Consider the following 21,049-nt stretch of genomic DNA (forward strand, 5'->3'; position numbering starts at 1 on the left):
ATGTTTTTTTTTTTTTTTAATAACTCAGGGGTCAGGAAAGTTCTAATTTTAGCATATAAGAAAGGGTATACAATTTTTATTAATAACACATATTAACGTTTAATACATTTATTGCTAAAACTGTGGAGGATGTGGTCTGAAAACACTGTAAAGCAGGTGTGTCGGAGTTTGCGATGGGTTGACTTGTCCTTCCTAGTGTTCACATGAAACTTACGCCACAAGTTTTCAAATGTTTCACGCACTTTCAAACATGGTCATGTAGTAGATTGGAGTAGAAAAAAATGCGTGTCTGCTGTGGGCGAGCGATCTAGAAAACCTTTTCATGATCATAACGTGGATTCTTTTTACAAGATTCATCATAAAATACAATAACAGAGGGTAACAGGTGCATATTATGGCCATGTATCCTAAGGGTCAATGAAGTGATGCTCATTTTTGTCCAGATCTATTAAATTAAAAATACATTTAAAAAAAAAAAATGCAATTCACACAAACCATTTACTTGAATACACCTCTTCTATGATGAACATTTTTCAGTTGCTGAGTTTAAAGTCTGTAACGAACTTCACAGCAGAAGGGAAGGAGAAGCGGGTTTTTCCAGGCTCAGGTAAGACTTTTAATCGGCCACTTCAGTATTTACAACTTCACAAACTCATCAGCTTCACAGGCATGTGGTCACTTAAACACATCAGCTTCACACACACAACAGATTAAACGCAACAGCTTCAGGAACACCATGGCCTTCCTTGTGCGAGACTCTCTCTCCCCGCTCTGCTGGTGGCATGGCTGCTCATATGCTGCTCTTCCCATGCTCACTGGAATTAGAAACAGGTGTTAAACATAATCTAGCTCAGGTGCAAGCGCCCTTACCACTTTCATGCTCTCCGGACGGATTGCTTGACCACGCCCCCGCTGCCTCATATCCCCACCACCTGACTCAGGCCGGGGAGACATCCGGCCTGTCTAACACTCCCCCCCCCCCCTCCATTTCTGGTCGGTGAATGCCATCTGCGCTCCCGGTCTGTGGACCACCTTGAATTTAAACGGCTGAAGAGCCAGATACCAACGGGTGATCCGCGTGTTGGTATCTTTCATGCAGTGGAGCCATTGGAGTGGGGCGTGATTCGAGCAGAGGATGAAGGCCCGCCCCAACAGGTAGTACCGGAGAGTGAGGACCGCCCACTTGATGGCGAGACAATCCTTTTCTATGGTGCTGTACTTAGTCTCCCTCAGCGAGAGCTTGCGTCTAATTTACAGCACCGGGTGCTCCTCCCCCTCCACCACCTGTGAGAGCATGGCCCCCAGCCCTCTGTCTGAAGCGTCCGTCTGCAAGACAAAAGGGAGAGAGAAATCGGGTGAATGTAAAAGCAAGTAATTTGGAGCTTGATGTGGGGAGTAATACGAGCATTGCATCCAATTCTTCCCGGACAATTTTCTTTTTGTGCCCCGGCTCGGTCTTGATGTGGTGCTGGATGAGGTTCGTACAACTCAGTAGAGGGTAAAACATATCTGCAAACTCCTGGTGCAACTTGGCAACCTCTGCGAGTTGATACGGTGAGAGGTGGTCTCCGCAAGTGACCGGGGTGAAATGATTGTGTTTTGTATTTACCTCCAGCCTGAACTACCATAGCCAACGTCACAGGGACCGCCTCCCTCCACAATTTTAGGAGGATGAGGTGATATATTTGACGTGCGCCCCCTCTATTGGTTCGCTTTACCTCATAATCAAGATCCCCCACTCGTCGTGTGACCTCATAGGGTCCTTGCCACTTGGCAAGTAATTTGGAGCTCAATGTGGGGAGTAATATGAGTACCTTATGTCCCGGTGCAAATTCCCACAGCCGAGTTCCCCTGTCATACAGTCGGCTCTGTCATTCTTGAGCTTGGAGAAAATTATCCTGTGTTAGTTGCCCCAAAGTGTGGAGTTTTGCTCTGAGATCAAGAACGTATTGAATGTCGTTTTTACTGGTTGAAGGTCCCTCCTCCCAAGCTTCACATATGACATCAAACACGCCGTGCGGGCGCCACCCATACAGCAGCTCGAATGGGGAAAACCCAATGGAGGCTTGCGGGACCTCTCGTACTACGAATAACAGGGGATTGAGCCATTTGTCGCAATTTCTAGCATCCTCGTGTACGAACTTAAGAATCATATTTTTAAGGGTTTTATTAAATTGCTCCACCAGGCCATCTGTTTGTGGATGGTAAACGCTGGTGCAGATTGATTTAATGCCCAACAATTCGTAAAGCTTGTGTAGTGTCCGTGACATAAAGGTTGTGCCCTGATCTGCGAGGATTTCTTTCGGAATCCCCACCCGGGAGATTATTTTGAAGAGTGCCTCTGCACTACGAGATGCTGTGCAGAGGCACTGCTTCTGGATATCGCGTTGCATAGTCCACTAGAACCAATACAAAGCAATGTCCATGTGCTGACCGCTCTAATGGCCTGACGAGGTCCATTCCAATTCCCTCTAAGGGGACTTCGATCAGCGGAAGGGGGCGCAATGGCGTTTTTGGGGTGGCCGGTGGATTCACCAGCTGACATTCGCGGCATGCCGCACACCACCTGCGGATATCGCCGCCAATGCCCGGCCAATAAAAACGGCTAATAGGCAGTTCAGTGTTTTTCTTTCTCCAGATGACCCACCATGGGATTATAATGAGCCGCTTGGAACACCATTTCCCGACGGCTTCACGGTATTAAGAGCTGGGTTGTATCTTCCTTTGTTTGAGCATCCTGCGTCACTCTATACAACCGCTCGTTTATAATTGTGAAATAAGGATATGAAAGTGCAACATTCGGCTGGAGTTGTTGACCATCGATCACTCTCACTTGGTCAAAGGCGTGCTTGAGGGTTTCATCTCGTGACTGCTCCAAAGGGAAATCCCCTGAGGATGGGAGGGGCTGCAGCCTCTCCCCCCCTCACATCATCCTGACGTGGAGCTGATGAAGATGGCCCTGGCTCCGCCTCCCCTGCCAGAGCATCACACATATCACATCTCATCGCTTTTGTGCAGGATCCATCCGCGCATATTCCCTTTAATACATTTTCTAAATTCAGGCCAATTAGTCCCCAAAATCAGCGGATGGGTGAGGCGGGAACTAACCGCGGCCTCCCCTCTATGTTTTGTTCCCCGGAATTTAATCACAAGGGTCACCACATGGTAGTTGTGAATATCCCCATGCACACTTCACCCTCACCATTTTAGCTGTGCCCAAAGCCTCGTGTTGAACCAAGCGTTGGTGGATAGTGGTTTGATTACAACCCATGTCCACCATTGCTTGGTGAGTACCCCCCTTGACTCTTACCGGTATCCGGTACGCTCCGGCCCAATTGGGGGCAGCCCGCAGAGTGTCAGGGGTCCAGACCACCATTCCCAGCACCATCACAGGGCATTGATCCAGGAAGTGTCCTGGATCCCCGCAACTCCAGCAGACCGGCCCCTGCGTCGAAGGACACTTCCACCTGAGGGGGAGAGCAGCGGGGCACTGTCAATGCTGTGGGTGATGCAAAACCCCGCGCGTGGGGAACTGGCTTCGGTGGCAGGACTCCTCGTCTCCACGGGGCAGAAACGGGCTCTGGGGAGAGAGCAGAGTGAGAGAGAAGAGGGGAGGTGGAAGAGAACAGGGAAAACATAGTGGAAGAGGAGGGAGAGTGGGAGGGCTCTTTCGCCCTCGGGCACACTGCCATATGGTCCTCCGCCAATCGAACAGCCTCCTCCAGCGACACCGGGTGGTGGCACTGGACCCATTCTGCCTTTCCTCGCAGTAGCCGATGGACGAGCTGCTCCAGTACCACCTGATCGATCACTCCCTTGACGTCACAATCCCCCGCCAGCAGCCATCTCCGGCAGGCATCTCGGAGTCGTTGGGTGAAAGCAAACGGGCGGCCAGTCATCTCCAACTTCATCGACTGCGGACAACCCGCTGCAGGATGGTCTTCTTCAGGTCTTCATAAGCCAGGAAGTTTGCCGCCGGCAGTTGTGCTGTGAGCTGGGCTTCCCCGGACAACAACGGGAGGAGCCTGGCCACCCATTGATCACGCGGCCAGCCCCAGATCTCAGCGGTACGCTCAAAGAGATCAAGGAATGCTTCTGGGTTGCCTTCCGCCCCATCTTTGAGAGCGCGGGCGGGGGCATGGGGCTGTGGTTGTCCAAGGACGCGGCCGGGGGTCTCTCCTGGCTGAGAAGGCTCCGGATCGCATGCCGGTCTTCTGCTTGAGCCCGAAGGATCTCGAAGAACTGGCGATCTTGATCTTGCTGGAGCTCAAGCAGGGATTGTTGGTGGGACTGGTGTAGGCCAGTGAGGGATTTGAGGATCTCTGCCAACTGGGAGGACTCCATGGGGCGTACATCCTCCAACTTCAATTCCCGGATTTTGGTACCAGTGTAACGAATTGTACAGCAGAAGGGAAGGAGAACACAGGGAAGCAGGTTTTTCCAGGCTCAGGTAAGTCTTTTAATCGGCCACTTCAGTATTTGCAACTTCACAAACTCATCAGCTTCACAGGCACATAGTCACTTAAACACATCAGCTTCACACACACAACAGATTAAACACAACAGCTTCAGGAACACCGTGGCCTTTCTTGTGCCAGACTCTCTCTCCCTGCTCTGCTGGTGGCGTGGCTGCTTATATGCCGCTCTCCCCATGCTCGCTGGAATTAGAAACAGGTGTTAAACATAATCTTGCTCAGGTGCAAGCACCCTTACCGCTTTCTCTCTCTCCAGACGAACGCTTGACCACACCCCCACTGCCACAAAGTCATATTGATATTTTTTGTCTGGGGCTTAAAGTAAAAAATGTCATGTGGTGTCCAGAGACAGTAAAAAAAAAAAAAAAAAAAAAAAAGAAAGTCAAAGTCTCATTAAAAGCCGAAATTCCTGAAAAAAAGAAATGTTGCCATGACTATGGTGCAGAAAAATCTTTTATTGTTATTTCTTAAAAAAATAAGCAGTGAAACAATTGTGTAATATGATTAAAAAAGCTTTTGTCCACCAAATCAAATTCATTGGGTGTAACCAACATGTAGGTAGTTATTTTGTTGTTTATGTTGACCATAAAAACCATAAAAGAGAGAGGACACCTTTAGACCCTTAAGACTGAACGTAAAGTTGAAAAAAATATCTGATATTTATTTTGACATTTTTGTGAAAAGGCACATTTTGTTCATGTGGTGTAACCCTGAGAAAACTTCTTGATATTTTTGACTCAAAAATACATAATATTTATTAACATATATATATTATATATATATATATATATATATATATATATATATATATATATATATATTATCTTGAGAAATGTGTTTGAAAACTTTTTGGAAATTAATGATAAAGTTGTTTACACTCTCACATATTCAAGGTGCAAAGAAAGTACTATAATACTTTTTACCTAATGGTTACACCACATTACAATTTTAAAGTTAGATTTTCTTTTTTTTTTTGTTGTTTTCTTTTTTTTTTTTTTTTTTTTAGAAAATACTATATAGGTTTTTCAAAAATATAGGAAACCAAATTGGACACAAAGATTACATTTCTGAGAACATAACACAAGTGTTTTAAACTAGATTTTATAAAGATTTCTCATTATAACACCTTGTACAACCTTATTTGTTAATGAACCATAAGTAGCAAAATGTGGCCATGTTAACACATAAGCGGCGTTCTAATGGGTGTTTGAAGAGTGTGTGTGCTTGGAACAGACCAGGATAACAAACGTCATAGGTTCCTAACAAGTCAAAACAGTGAAAAGAATTCAACATTTCTGGGAGTACAGTGGGAAAATCACATACACTACAAACTATACCCATTTATACACACAAATGTAAAATATCGACTGTCCCTAATGTCTTTGTATATGCTCATACATTGGGGGAATCCCAGAGTTTTATGTAAGAGGGAAACCTCAACTGGATGTTGTTATAGTAAGTTAAGGAAACACACAGCAACATCTCTGGAATATCTGGAAATAATGCGAATCAACAGAGAGTAAAATAGTGAAGTCTTCCTCGGATACCATGTGTGTTTTTTTACACAAAATAAAGACTATATCTAAAATTAGATTTTATTATGTTTAGTTACCAATAAATGAAATAAATTTTTCAGCTACCATTGTGGCAATGTGTCATACTGGTGATTGTCCTAATTCTCTCCTTTTGAATCTCTGACACATCACTAATCACATAGCAACACAAATACCATTCCGGCCAGTCCTCTGCCAGTTCCCATCTCATGAGAGATGACATCACAGAGATTAGCTGTAGCTTTGATTCCTGGTACAATCGTTTCAAACACAAAGACTCACACCCGTGTCAGAGCTTTACACTATCAATAGAGGCTTTGAGCATGCAGTGAAACCATTCCCTTGTCCCCTGTGATGAAATGATACATTGTAAGGGCTCAGAATGGAACCGGCCAATCATATTGCTGACATAATTCATAGGATAACAGCCCTGAAACTCTTTAAATTAACAGAAAGGGGTTATCTGTGTTTCTACATAGAGTAAGACAGACTACTAACAGAGTTTAAAAGCAGAGATGTGACAACCTGTTGATATTTCTTGTGTCTTTGGAAGGTTGGGAGAAGAACACTCAGGAGGTGTGTCAGTGTATTTCTCCTCCACTGGCTGCAAAGATGAGGTAAAAGCTCTCTATATTTTCTTAGTTTGCCTTCCTGCTGTTCTGAGCTCTGTTTTTTCCCTTCATCCAACATTGTGATTCATTTTAATTAAAGAATGTGCAGTTATAGTGGTGACTGATTTAGTGACTAGTCTGATGGAGAACATTTGCACAATAATGTGCCCTATTACTTGCATAATGAATTGCCTCTGTCCTGTTTGTACTGTCATAGAATAAAGACTCACATCCTTTCTAATTACACCACAAACTAATAACTTTATTTAAATTGCAGTTGTCACACACAAACACACACACACACACACACACAATTATTATCATGAACAATTTAAGACCTAAAAAAATGTATGAATTTGGATCTCCTACAGATCCAATCTAATCCAGTAAACGCGTTGTCCTGTGTGTATCTCATATCAAGTGTGTGAATATATAGCAAATCTATTATATTAACTAAATGACCTCATTGATACACATAGAATTAGGTGCTGAGTTTCTACAATGGCAATACTGTACTGATTAAAATTAAATTCAACTGTCTTTATTGATGAATTTATTAAGTCAGCCTTCAATTAAGGTAAAGGTAAAGGTTCTGGTGTATCTTGACCGTATCTCTATCTGGCCAATGTTAGGTGAAGAAATCGCAAGTGTGTTTGACTCCACCCCCTCCTTGTAGCCGTTGGCCCCTTGCCATGGTCATTAGGAAGATTCTCAGTCTTAGTAGAGCAATGACAGGTGAAATGAAGCACAAAATCCCCCCTTCTCTCTCTCTTTCATAGACACAAATTGGAATAAAAAAGTAATTAATAAAAAAACATATAAAGCAGGTGTAAAACAAGTATAACATTCATACAGTGAGAAGACTCATTAAGAAGCATCAAAGCTCAAAAATGTCTATTATTATTATTATTAAAATATCTGTTATTATCACTGGATTGTAATGCTGTTTTACCTATTTATTTTATTTATTTATTTTTTTAAATGAAAAATAATTGAATAAAATGAATGCTAAAGAGCAGAAGCAACATATTCAATGCACATTCAAATAATATGTCATTTAATTAACAAACTATACTTCAAATTAGTACAGATAGCATAATTCATTATGTTTTTAATATTAATTAACACACTCTCACAGAACACAGCTGTGTTAGTTTTTCCACTATCAATCATAAAGTCAGTAAAATGCATTGTTTAGCTCAGGAAAAGGTTGGTGGGCCGAGACATTGCGTGATATCCAGCCATTTCCTCACTTTCATGCATTTGACCCTGACCTTTCCTTTCTTTTATCATTACATGTACCGTCAGATCACAAAAAAATCAATGTCTGTCACCCTTTCTGGTATCAAAAGACATTAGGTCCCCATGTTCTCTGATGACTTGTCTGTCACTTTGCATTTGTGCCAGTGGCTCCTGGGCCATTCAGGAGAGGAGAGGAGCCCCTCATTAACAGATGAATACCAGAGAGCTGCAACTAGCCAACTGATATTAAATCCATATATAATGCATTTTCAAATATGGGGTAAATTATCAGTCACCAAATATCTGAATGTGAGGTGTTTATGCATATTTGGCAGAAAATATACTAGTGAAATGTAACTAAATGATAAGAAAGGGTGTCTGCTATTATCATTTATAGTACAGCTATGTGTTTGTAACCATTGTCCATCTTAAGGAGTGTCTAATAAATAAAACAGAATAATATTGTACCAAATAAATTTAATCAAAATTGGAAAACAATTATTCTCAAACATAGTCGTCCTGTTCTAATTCACCTCATATTGCTAAATCACAACTGATTAAATATAAAATATTTAATATATAACTAATACAATTGTAACGATTGCTGGCAATGACAGGCAGACGAAGATGATGTGAAGAACCCAAGTGCAGTTTATTTACAGTGGCATCCAAACGTGAAACATAAACTTGACACGACACTACACAAACAATCCATGACCCAGAACAATGGCAAACATCAGGGCTAAATACACAGACATGGGTAACAAGTAAACAAGACAACCAATCACAAGACTGAACTAATAAGACAATGAAACATGAACCAATGACATAAGAACTGATTACAAATAACAAGACTCATGAACACAAACCAATGAGAACAAAACACATGGAACAAGAGGATTACATGAGGGAACAGATCACATGACATGGCAATGAAACAGGAATTAAACTTTCAAAATAAAAGACATGAACACAAAACATGAACAAAACACATAAACGTGACAATAATATTATATATGTAATTTTACAAGTTATATATAACAGTACAATTTTGTTTATATAGCACATTTAAAAACAACAGATGTTGACCAAAGAGCTTAACAGATAAAATACAGTTTAAATAACTAAGGATAAACAATAAATTATTAATAAAATTCATTAAAAACATGTATACTGATGCTAAATATTGTATTATCATTGCAAAAGCATTATAGACTAGATAATGCACCACACGTTGCTCTTGTATTGGTACCTCATGGTGAAATAGTGCTCATTGTTCTTGTAGATGAAGGCTGTTAAGTGAAAATATCTTTGAGGGGCTGTCAGGGGCCTCCTAAACTGGAGCGCCTGGACTCGGTCACGAGGCAATTCTCTGGCAGCCTGGACCAGAACGACCAGCAAACGACCAGTTTGGCGATAAACTGCTGGGTCAGTTTGTCTTCCCTTTCATCAGTGACCTCACAGGACAGCTGACCTCTGAGAATACTATTGTCATTATATCAAAAGGGCACAGTAAGTCAGGCAGTTTGATATCGGACTTAGAGCAGGTGGGGCAATTGTGTCTCAGCAGTGCATTTTGTAGAAACATGGTCTCTTCCCAAGTGATACTGAATACTGAATTTCAGGCAGAGATTGGGGCCAGTAGTGGTGGAAAACCATAGAAATTGTGCACATCAAACCAAAATTTGGAAACAGATTCATGACAAAATGCAAAATAGAAAGCTTCAAAAAACACTAAAGGACTGATATAGACTAAGGGTACGTTTACACGACAACGATGTACTAAAAACGGAAACGTTTTTCCTTTGCTTTTTTGAAAAGTTTCGTGTACAGACGACAACACTGTCAAAACGATCCCCGTTCACACGGATCCGCGAAAACGACTAAAAACACTGTATTATGCATGCCAGGCCAGTAGCAAGCGATGTCACTTTGTAAAGAAACACTACGCACCTGCGCACATAAGCATTCTTCCACAGAGCGGTGAATACAAACAGTGAAGATGGCAAAAGCATCAAGCAATTTTATCTGGACGGACGATGAGGTTGCTTTATTACTACAATTACTTTGCTGGAGGAGCATCAATAAACTCAAAATCTTGAGGAGCACAGACACAGTCCTGTAGTCCACCATTGTAATTTTGAATGTCTTGTGCATTGTTTTGAAATACTCACGCGCATGCCTATAGACTGAACTCTCAAGATTATTCAATAAACTCTGCTCATTTTTACCATCACTTCATCTCCTGCGTTCTTCTGTATTCCCCCTGCTGATTCTTGGGCTGGTAGGAGAGTAAGTTAACATAACAAGCTGTTGATGTTGGCTGGTTTTGGATATCAGACAGAACTCTGATATATGGATATCTTCTGATGGAGAGAGAGGTCTTGTGTACATTGGATCTAACATGCATTTTCACTGCCTCATGTTTTCATATTCTAAGCATATCACTGAATACTGTACATGGCATCACATCTCTGTCAATAGGCTATATACATAAGCGGTGGGTGAATGAATTGCAGGGTAATGGTACATCAGATAAAATTATGTAAATAAATAAATAACATTTAAAATACAAATACATTTTTCCCATCTGAATCCATACATTAATTTCAAGATTTTCAAATTGCAGGTTCTGCCTACTGTACAATGTACACTCCATACAAAACACTCCAAATGAATAAATTGTTGATTATTGTTATTTGCACAGACACCAGTATTCATATTAATAATTATACATCTCAAATTGATGCCTATCAATCCATCATTCTTTATATAACACGTAATACGCGTGCGCATGACGTCATAGTTTTCACAAATTCACGTTTATGTATGTTTACACGGAGATGATAACGGCATCGTTTTCAGAAACGTGCACTTTGAAACCCATTTTCAAAAGTTCGCGTTTTCAGGCCCCAAAACGCCGTTGTCATGTAAACGAACAGCCAAAACACATAAAAAGTTTTCCGTTTTTAGTTGAAAACGTTGTCATGTAAACGGCCCCTAAGATATTTACTCCCAAATGGAATACTAAATACTAAAATACTTGTACTATACATTATATACAGTATATATATACACACAGTGTTGGGAGGGTTACTTTTGAAATGTATTCCAGTACAGATTACAGAATACATGCTGTAAAATGTCATTTGTAATGTATTTCGTTAGATTACTCAGGTCAGTAACGTATTCTAAATACTTTGGATTACTTCTTCAGCACTGGTAGTTTTTTTTCACTTGTTTTGACTATAAAAACTCTGCCAGTACAGTAAGACAAAATACACATGTTAAAAAAACATTCTCTGAAAAACTTAAATATCTTATGCAGTTTTGTTTCTAAAACAAGATCAATCAAACTGATCTTGTTTTAAGGATTTTTAGATATTTTTACAGGAAAACAATACAAAAATTATTATCAAGAATACGATTTTTGCCCCAATATCAAAGGTCTTACTAGAAAAAAAGAAATTATTATCCAACGTGAATGTTCTTGATAAAAAAATATGATCGAGCCTGGTAACGTGCATGTAAAATGCCTAGAAATAGCAATTTAGCTTAGTGTAAAGCTGAAAATTTACACAAGGTACATTTATAGGTCCAAACACCATTTTTGTTCATGTCCCACAACTGTGGTCTCAGTGTTGATATATGTAAAATGAGCTTATTCAATTACAATATGACATTATTTCAAATGAAACTGTTTCATATAAATATTATTTTACACCATCTTAAAGGTTTTTATTTATTTTATTTATTTTTTTTTACTGATCATTTATATGATTGTTTCATCTAAATGCACCTGTCCCACACTTTTGAGTCCAACACTGAACAAATGTCATAGTAAAAATTTTTTCAAAGCCAGACAAATCTAGTTTCTATGGAAACAGAAGTTAGTGCTATATATATATATATATATATATATATATATATATATATATATATATATATATATATATATACACACATACATGTATACATTATGCTTCTTAGTGGTATAACATGAAAAGCACCCATTTAAATTGGTTTAAATTGAAATTGAGAAATGTGAACTTTAAACAGATCATTTACTTTTAATAATAATTTACACTATTAAGTAAAAAAAAAAAAAACATCTTTGTAAGGCACTCATGCCAAAGCATTAATGCACATCCATTCATATTTAAGAACAAATATATTAATTGCCGCAGTTAAAAACACAGGCTTACTAGAATCATTATCTGATAGCAGATTTAACCTTGGGATTTCCCTTGTGAACACACTGCATACTGTAAAGTCTCCAGCTGGATTCTTCAATTGCTATCCTGCTGACAATCAAATGCTGCCTCTCCATGCAATTACTGTGCAACTTCAAAGGATGAAAAGCCAAGCAAACTATTTTAGTAGTAGCTAAGTAGCTGTGTTAGATTGCTAAGTTGTTATCAGCGAGTTTAAAATAGAAGGCTAATATCAGTCTAAATGATAATGACAGATTCAGGATGTGTGTGCATGCGTTTGTGCGCGCGTGTGTGTGCATGCGTGTGTTTGTGTGTGTGTGTGTGCGTGTGTGTGTGTTTTAAGCCATGTTTTCTTTATTGTTCTCAACTGGACAGGCCAGTTTGATTATCCACTAAGCACATGGGTGATTACTTAAGATAAAATTATAACAACGACTCAACCATGGAAATGTTATGATTGTTTTTAGAAGCAAGGAACATCTCCTTTCAAGCAATATACAACTTGCTTCCATTCAAGTCCCTGGATGGTGTTATATTTCTTGAAGACATGCCAATCCTGGTGCAAGTGACAGAGGTTGAGCAATTCACATCTACAAGGGGGAAATAAATAAATAAAATAAAATAAAATAAAATGGCAACACTACAAGAGAACCACTTTCATGATCCAAACCAATTTATAAAACTATTGTACAATTTTGAATAATACAATTAATAATATGATGAATAGCAAGTACTCTTTTAATTTGTTTATCTAGTCATAATTATTTTATGGATTATGTATCATGATTAGATATGCTGTGCACAAATAGATTCAATCAGTTCTTGTTTTTTTAAATGATCCACTCAAAGGTGCTGAATCCCAACCTGTGCACAACTGAATTGAGCCACGGAGACTTCAAATGGAAAATTAAATGCTGTTTCAAGCACTTCCAGGCACTTCATCAAGAGCTTCTCAAATTCAAGGCCCTCTTAAAAATGTCCCTGCCAAGTCGAATGTAAGCTCTGCTAAATTCATCTCCGCATGCTTACACTCAATTGCACATACACACAAACACAAAACACACCTGACCTCTTGAAAACACAATCTACCACATTTGCTTTTGTGCCGCTAAGTGTTTTCATTTTTCAATTGGGTGTACATAATTTGTCCCAGATGTATTGTTGTTAGTGCTCTGTGAACACAACGAAAAACGCTTTGCTCCACCTCACTGCACTGTTAACCCTGATGGGTGTAAGAAGATCACTTAATCGAATCAGAGGTAGTTTCCTGGTCACAAAACATGTCAAATTTGTGAAAAAATTCTGTTTTTGACAGTCACTCAGTCAAGAGGTCAATCAAAGGCTGTGAAAGGTTTCATGGAGAACGCATACCTACATTACCATGAAGACCTGTTTAAAATAGAAGGCTAATATCAGTCTAAATGATAATGACAGATTCAGGATGTGTGCACATATTTGTGCATGTGTGTGTCTGTTTCTAAACCTTTAATTGCTATACAAACCCTGTTAAAGGGAAAGTGAAAATTCTCTCATCATTTACCCTCATGCCATTCTAGATGACTTTCTTTCTTCTGCTGAACACAAACAAAGATTTTAAGAAAAATATCGCAACTGTGTTAGTCCATTCAGTGCAAGTAAATGATGGGCAGATCTTTGAAGCCCATAAAGGCACATAAAGGCAGCATCCATATGAATCCACTGGTAAAATCCATTGCCTTCAGAAACGATATGATAGGTGTGGGTGATAAACAGATCAATACTTAAGTCCTTTTATTTTTTATTTTTTATTTTTTTTACTATAAATGTCCAATTTCACTTCTTTCACGTCTTCTTACACATTGCAACCTACTTGGCAGAGAGGAAAGTTTGTAGTAAAAAAGGACTTAAATATTGATATGTTTCTCACCCACACTTATAATATCACTTCTGAAGACTTGGATTTAACCACTGGAGTCATATGGATTACTTTTCTGCTGTTTTCATATGCTTTTTGGAGCTTAAAATTTCTGGCCACCATTCACTTGAACTGAATGGACCAACAGAGCTGAGATAATTTTCTAAATATCTTTGTTTGTGTTCAGCAGAATAAAGAAAGTCCTACGCATCTGGGATGGCATGAGGATGAGTAAATGATGAGAGAATTTTCATCAATCAAGTATTTTCAATTATTTTTTATTTATGTTTTATTTTATACAAATAAATTAATATAGAAAATACCTTTACAAACATCTGTTTCTTCCTCTGATGTTTCAGTCTTCCTTTTGTTGTAACAGATGCAACTTGAGGACTATCTGAGGAATATATTGAAAAGACCTTTGTACGGGACACATCCTGCAAAAGTAAGTCACAGCTCAAACAGTTGTCCTTGTCCTTAAGAAAAAATACTGTGGGAGTACCAATAATGGTATTAGATGATAATACCTTGGTATTTTGATGCATACCATGATGCTGAATGACCATATTCACACACCATGGTATTTACATAAGTTATGTTAAAGAATACCATGGTCTTACCAATGTACCATGCCAAAAAATGACACACAGTGACACTATGGTACTGGTTTTGGTACTTTTTGTCAATCTAATTGTAATATTATGATTATGTTTCACTTACAAATCTTGCTTATCTCATCCATAAACTGTATAAAAAAACAGTTATCTTAGCTGCATATTTAAATGGTATATTTAAAAGCTTATGAATCTATGCTAATCTTAGAATAATAATAAAAAAAACTTTGTTCAGTTACCATTGTGTCACATGTAGGCAGAAGGAAGTTTCTGAAAGGCACACTACCTGCTGTGTCTTCACTCATTAAAACAGGCTTTTTGTAGAGAGTGCCTGTGAGAGATGATTCCACACTCAGTTCAGTGCTTCACATGCTAATACTCTGTCAGTCACATAATTAGCATTCGTTTGCAGGGCTAATTAAAGAGTATCTGTACCCGGAAACATTGCCCCCACACACTTCAGTTTTCACCTCACACTCTCTGGACTGTTACTAATTATTAAGGTAGAACTGGACTGAACAATTCAAAGCAGAAGCTACTTTTATTTCTTTATTTTAGCCATAATTACTGCAACATCTCAAGGAACCATGATTAACTGAAATATTGATAAGCATATTTGGAATGAACTGGTGTATGGTTTGTATGCATTTGCCCTAAAGCTGGTTTGCAGGCTTATTGATGCTAATGAGCTACATTGTATGTTTGAATTTCATTTCAGCTTGAATTCATTAGAAGTGAGTCAAATCTCATTTATGCAGGATCTGTGACCAAAGGGAACATAAGAAAGAATAATTGTATTTTTATTTATAGGTAGAACACAATGATCTCTTCAGTATATATGTGCATAGTAAAATAAAAGTAGAAGAAAATGTCTGAGAGAATACCTTTTGTTGCCTCGATAAGTATTTGTTCATTTATTTGTTCATTTGCTCTGACAAACGTGAAGGTCTGATCTTAAAGAAATCAGGAGGAAACACATTCCCTATACGTTACTGATGTGAATCCAACAGTGTCTGTTACCGTTGGTCCAAAAGGTGAGAACTGTTATATCTACATATGTTTTTTGTGTGTTTGGATGAATACTCAACTGTGTTTTTGAGGAAACCATCCCAGAAGGTAATTTAATTACGCAGATGTTGCTCTTTCAAAGCACTTGTGATTAAATAAAGTTCTCATTTATTTGTCATTCAAGAATCCACTTTGTCTCAGATATTTGTCCTAAAATTTCTGAGAAAAAAACAAAACTAGAACTATATGAGACAGTTGTTGACATACTGTCATAGTAGAGGTATACAATTAATGTGGGTAGTATAGCTCAAGTAATTTGGTTTTAGAAGAATTTGACAAGAAATGTTTGAGTAAATTTTGAAATCTATGACCTTTGATTGCAGACTATCTTGGCAAATCTGAGCACAGTTTGCAACATTGTTGAGATCTCTACTGAAACTCTCTTTTCTCAGGTTAAAGCTTTGAGAAGCAGGTGACAAAAGTTTTTGTTTAATCTCTGCTGAATATTCTTGCTGTCTATGAGAAACAACTGAGAATCTGAGATATTAAAGAAATATAATGTGATTCTAATTGTGATTTTATTTCATTTGGAATAATTCTGTAATGAAAGTTTAAGGTATAATTTTTATCCGTTTTCTCAACACTCCTAATCACATGTGAGGAGGTACAGTAACATACTCTGTTTCTGAGAAATACAGTTCAATCAATAGTGCATGATCTTTGTCTCATGGTTTCACAAGTATTATTTAAAAAAAGACACCAAGTCCTGAAATGAATATTGGTGAATAACAGATGCCGTCGTTGAACTGTCTTCATCTGTGCAGACTGGGGTGTTCTTGTTATTTCTTTTGACAAGCAGCTTACATTACACTTGCATAATTCACAAGGCTCTTTAAAGCAAACACTGACAGTTTCAGCTTCAATTGAATTTTGCTCCTCGGATTGCGGCCTTGCTGACCCTTCAGGTCATGGCATATCTACTGTTGCAGTTGTTTACTTACTTAGGTTATTATGCTGTTTTCCCACAGCTGATAGAATGGTTCTCCCCCTTGTTTCAGCTCTTATGTGGTGACTGCTTCATGTTTCAGATGGCTGGTTGTAAAGGACTCCTTTGTTCTCTACATGAGGCCGGAGGATGGCCAAGAAGGTACCGTGATTCTATACGATAAGGGATTTCACATCAATATAGGGACCCTAGAGACCAGAGTCAGGCATGGAGTCATGATTGAGAATCTTTGCAGGCAGGTTGATATAAATGTGTTTTAGATCGCAACAATTTCATTATGTAAGAATTGTTCATTCAAATGGATCTCTGCTAAATAAAGAAATAAAACAAACACACAAAAAAAAATGTAATCAGTATTTTGTTTTCCAGTAAAATATCTAAACATTCTTAAAACAAGAGAATTTACTTGAAAGCAAAATTGCATTTTGAGACTTGTTTTCAAAGAAAGTGTTTTCTTGTTGCAACCATAAACCTAGCAATTAAAAAAAAAATAATAATAATAATAAATAAAAATAAATAAAACCGCCATGGGTCTTTCACACCTGTCAGAGAAAACATTACATCAAAATGGTGAGAAATTATACATTCAAGAAGATTGCTGAACAATCATTGGCGTAACTACAGGAAGGGCAGGGTGGGCAGCCACCCTAAGGGGAATGATAAAAAAGACCACGGCCTGATCTGAGATAACAACACTCTGATGTTATTGCTGATGCTCTGGAAGAAGCAAAGGAGGAAATCTTTATCACAGCCTGGTGGTACAGACTAGAATCAGCATCAATCATGTTTCTTGTACTTAGCTTTTAAAATTCTCTTAGCGTTTATTTCACACTCCTTGATGTACCAGTGGAACATGCATGATTTATTTTGTGTTCCATTTCAATTTATGTGATTATTCTGCAAACAGACCAATAATAGACCAAGGTGTTTTACAATAGGAGAATAGTGCACTGGAAGAATACATAACTTGTTTTATAGTTGATTTAATTTGATGACCATACCAATAATTGTTTGCATAGGTGGAGTGTGTGTAAGGCTGGCCTTCCCATGGCCAGTAAACTGTTTCAGTTCCCCCACCTCATATAGCCTACAAATTTTAATTACTAGCAGGAAGGGAAAGCTGACTCTAGATCAGTGGCCATGGCCAAATTCATCATAAAATGTAAATCACTTGAGTCACTGGGTTGTCTTGGTTATGGTTGTGATGGGTTGTCTTTATTTCTGAAAGAATTTAACATTTTAAAACAAATATAAAATAATGTAGTGCAATTCTTACATTAATACATATTTATTAGACTATTGTTGCATTGAAATGAGTGTATCCGCATTTGTAACATTCCATTCCTTGCATCCATTCACATTTAAATCAATAGCCTGCATCCAATCAAACTCGGAACAATCCAGCATGGAGATGACTGAAAATATTTTCATCATTGTTCCTTGAGCTTGTTAAGAAGACTCTCTCCACTGGATTTTATTTTAATTTCCAAAACTTTAAATCAACTGCATGATATAAGCCTATCCTGTAGGTGCGGGACCACTTTTAATGGCGTATGCAGGTCCAAACGGTTCAGTTTTTTAATTTTATTTTTATTTTGCTGCATTAGCAAAGAGTGCTTACTGCATAGTATTTAATTTGCTGTTATGCCAATAAAATAAATTGTGCATATTTGCTTGCTGTAGCCTAATACTGAGTTGCTAAAATAATTATTAATATGAGTAGCCTACTGGCATCTGTGTAAACAACAATAATAACCATTTATTCATCTGGAAGATTTTGTATGGTGTGTGAACATTTACAGTTGGTAGTAGATGCTGGGTAGAGGAAGCGGTAAGGGTTTTCACCTGAGATGAATTGCTGGTAATTGCTTTTTCTTTGTTCACAGTGAGAGACGGGGGAAAAAAAAGGGGCCAGACCTCAGAGTGAGAGAGACAGAGAGCCGAGCTTGCACGTGTGTGTGTGTGTGTGTGCGTCAGTGCAGCCATCGTTTAAATTTGAGTGTATGTCTGAAGCTTCACTGTTACGCAGTAAAGCGAACATGTTTGTGTGTAAATAAATTTACCTTTGAGTTGGATTCGACATCTCCTGCTCCCTCATTCCTCGAACCTGGTTACACTGGTGCTGAAACCCATGAATAGAGGAAGGATATGCTGTCATATGAGTTGTTGCTGCTGGAGGAAGTCTTCAGGTCCCTTGCCAGCATCCACCAGGGCCAACACCAGGCCTTCATGGAGCTACGGAGAGAGCAGCAACAGCGTTTTGATGTGCTCCTTCAGGCTCAGGAGGAGGACCGGCGGATGCTGCAGAGCTTAGGCAGCCTCCCCATCCCCGGCAGCAGCGCACCCCCATGTATTGCTCACCAAGATAGGGCCTCAAGATGATCCGGAGGCCTACCTTGAGCTCTTTGAGCACACAGCCAAAGCTCTGAAATGGCCGCCGGAACAGTGGGCGGTCCATCTTCTGCAGCTGCTGACCGGGGAAGCCCAGATCATGGCACAATAGCTTCCAGTCGACAACCTCCTGGACTACTCGGTGCTGAAGAAGACCATCTTGCAACAGGTCGGCCGCAGCCCAGAAGAACACTGCCAGCCCATTTGTCTTCACCCAGCAGCTCCGTGACGTCTGCCGGAGGTGGGTCCTGGCCAAGGAGGACAGTGGCACAGAGGATTTCATCAACCTGGTGGTGCTGGAGCAGTTCGTCTCCTGATTGCCAAAAGGGACAGCTGAGTGGGTCCAGTGCCACCGACCGGCATTGCTGGACGAAGTGATCCAGCTAGCGGAAAACCATCTAACAGCGTATCTGGGGGTCGACACACCCCACGCCCATCACCCCTCTAATGTCTCCTCCCCTGTTCTCTCTTTAAATTCTAAGATTAGCATAGATTCATAAGCTTTTAAATATACCATTTAAATATGCAGCTAAGATAACTGTTTTTTATGTCTCCCCCCTCCTTCCTTCCATCCTGTTCCATTTCCCTGGAAATGGGGGAACATTCTGCTTCCCCAAACCCCATCTCTCTCTTCGTCTCAGGTGAAGGAGTCCACTGCCACGAGTGTGGGTGGGAGGCTTGGGCCGGTCAGCTGGAGTTGCGGGGAGCTGGGTCATGTTCATGAGCCGTAAGTATTGAGGGGGTTACATACCAAGCCTTGGTGGATTCACGTTGTAATCAAACCTCCATTCATCAATGCTTGGTTCAAAACGGAGCATTGGGCAAATAATCGGGTGAAGGTGAGGTGTGGGCACGGGGATATTCGTGATTATTAGTGACCGTCAGGGTATTATTCCAGGGACAAAAGCAAAATATTGAGGCGGTGATTAGTCCTCGCCTCACCCATCTGCTAATTTTGGGAACTAATTGGCCGACTTTTCAATCATTATTGAAGGGGTTGTGTGTGGATGTGTCCTGTGAGAAAGTAAATCAGTGTGGGATGTGTTGGCTGGGGAGGCATGGTCTGGGCCGTCTGTGGCTGCTCCGTGTCAGGCTGACGCTGGGGAAGGGGAGGTGTCCTCCTCCCCCGCCCTTAGAGAATTCCCGGTAGGGGATTTCCCGCTAGACCAGTCGCGAGACTAAAGCCTGAAGCACGCATTTGACCAAGTGAAAGTGATTGGTGGTCAATGTCTCCAGCCGGGCATTGCACTCACATATCCATATTTTTCAGTTATAAAAGATTGGTTGTATAGAGTGACACAGGACACTCGGACAAATTAAAATACAACCAAGTTGTTGATACCAAAGAGCCATCAGGAAATGTTATTCCAGGTGGCTCATCATAATCCGATGGCAGGTCACTTGGGACAGGGGAAAACATAAAGCCGTCTCATGGCCCATTTCCTATTGGCCGGGCATTCACGGGGATGTTCGCTGGTGGTGTGGGGCATGCCGTGAATGTCAGCTGGTGTATTCGCCGGCAGCTCCAAAAGTGCAATTGCGCCCCCTTTGGTGGATCAAGGTTCCTTTCAAATGAATTGGCATGGATCTCATCGGGTCACTAGAATGGACAGCATGCGGGTATTGCTTTGCATTAGTCCTGGTGGATTACGCAATGCGATATCCGGAAGTAGTGCCGCTGCACAACATCTCAGCACGTAGTGTTGTGGAGGCACTCTTCAAAATTATCTCCCGAGTGGGGATTATGAAAAAATCCTCACTGATCAGGGCACGGTTTTATGTCACATACACTACGTGAGCTGTACGAATTATTGGGTATTATATCGATTCGGACAAGCATGTACCATCCACAAACGGACGGCCTGGTCGAACGATTTAATAAGACCTTAAAGAATATGATTTGTAAGTTTGTGCACGAAGATGCTCGGAATTGGGATAAGTGGCTCGAACCCCTGTTATTTGCAGTGTGAGAGGTCCCACAAGCCTCCACAGAGTTTTCTCCATTTGAATTGTTATATGGGTGTAAGCCCCGTGGCATGTT

General features: G+C 39.9%; 2 pseudogenes; both read left to right on the plus strand.

Moving 5' to 3' along the window:
• Nucleotides 1-3,776: 3,776 nt before the first annotated feature.
• On the plus strand, nucleotides 3,777-16,943 carry LOC127448013 (phospholipase D1-like; annotated as a pseudogene).
• Nucleotides 16,944-17,144: 201 nt separating this feature from the next.
• Nucleotides 17,145-21,049, plus strand: part of LOC127448014 (phospholipase D1-like) — a 44,540-nt pseudogene continuing 40,635 nt past the window's right edge.

Source organism: Myxocyprinus asiaticus, chromosome 11 (assembly GCF_019703515.2).
Source record: "Myxocyprinus asiaticus isolate MX2 ecotype Aquarium Trade chromosome 11, UBuf_Myxa_2, whole genome shotgun sequence".
Classification (NCBI taxonomy): domain Eukaryota; kingdom Metazoa; phylum Chordata; class Actinopteri; order Cypriniformes; family Catostomidae; genus Myxocyprinus; species Myxocyprinus asiaticus.